Genomic DNA, 1563 nt, shown 5'->3' on the forward strand with positions numbered 1-1563 from the left:
ATGGCATCACAGCTCACAGCAACCTCCAACTCCTGGGCTCAAGCAAGTCTCTCACCTCTGCCTCCCAAGTAGCTGGGACCACAGGTGCCTGCCACAATGCCTGGCTATCTTCTTTGGTTGCAGCCATCATTGTTGTTTGGTGGGCCTGGGCTACATTTGAACCAGCCACCTTAGGTGTATGTGCCTCGCACCTTAGCCACTTGAGCCACAGGTGCCTAAGAAGAGGTTTTTGTTTTTTGTTTTTTGTTTTTTGCAGTTTTTGGCCAGGGCTGGGTTTTTGAACCCACCACCTCCGGTATATGGGGCCAGAGCCCTACCCTTTTGAGCCACAGGCACCGCCCTGTTTTGCCCTTTGTCTCAGCCTTCACCTGGATGTATGTCGCCTTTCGGGAATCCTAAATGAAGTCGTGGGGTACTCTCAAAGATCTTTCCCTTCTGTCTGAGGGCTGAATTCTAAAATCTTCCCATGCTGTTTACCTCTGAAGTCTGTGCCCCACTCTCCAGCTTCTCAAAGGTTGTTGTCAACTGGACCATTCAGAGTCCTACTCTGAATATGTATGTATAGCCAAGGAACCCAGCAGAATTTTTTTTTTTTGCAGTTTTTTTTTGGGGGGGGGGTTGGGTTTTTTGGGCCAGGGCTGGGTTTGAACCCACCACCTCTGGCCTATGGGGCTGGTGCCCTACTCCTTAGCCATAGGTGCCACTCATGAACCCAGTAGAATTTTTATAGAGCTTTTTGTATCCTGCACAAAATCCAATTGCAGGTATCTATTTTCTTGGCCCAAATGAGACTGTCTGCTCCTACTTGATCCACTTCTCTGTACATCAGTTTGGAAAATGGCCTCACAGAGAAAGCAGGACAAATATGGGGTTCATCTCATGTGCACTCCTTCTCCAATGATCATGGCCCTGCACTGGCTGCTTTCCAATGCCTACAAACTGTTGTTTGATATATTTTTCCCAGCATTTATAGTTCACCATGGAAGGGTAAATCTAAAATCAATAACTTTACCAGAGATGGAGTCAGAAATTTCCCCTGAGGGGTCTGAGCAGTTGAGGCTGAGTTGAAAAGGTATGTATCAGAGAGACCAGCAAGCTTTCTGGACTCTGAGGTCATGCCCAGCAAGTTAAAAGATGAGGAAATGGAAACGATGAGTTTGTGGAATCTTAGTGGAAGGGAAAAGCTGAACCAGGGGGTGTTGGCGAGTTAGGGGAATGGATGCTGAGGGAGCTCTGGAAGTGCCACAGGACCATCCAACATGCCCTGTTGTCCTGACCCCATAGTGACCTACACCCGGTGCCACATGGCAGCCCCAGGGTCCATGCCTGGACACAGTCCAGATTCTACTCTGTAAGGGTCTATCTCCCTTATGGATCACAATCCTACAGATTCAAGGAAGCCTGAAGGACTTGCTGATTTAGAATCCAAAAGGACTCAACCTCCCAGGGCACAGAGAAATTAGGTTACCTTCTGAGGACCATACAGTAATAAGTTGTAGAGCCAGATGAGCACCTAGGCAGCATAAACTCCTGAGCCTGGGCTCTTAACCACCAGGCTCTTCT

The sequence above is a fragment of the Otolemur garnettii genome, unplaced genomic scaffold, assembly GCF_000181295.1.
Source record: "Otolemur garnettii isolate 467f Iridium unplaced genomic scaffold, OtoGar3 scaffold00011, whole genome shotgun sequence".
NCBI classification, from domain to species: domain Eukaryota; kingdom Metazoa; phylum Chordata; class Mammalia; order Primates; family Galagidae; genus Otolemur; species Otolemur garnettii.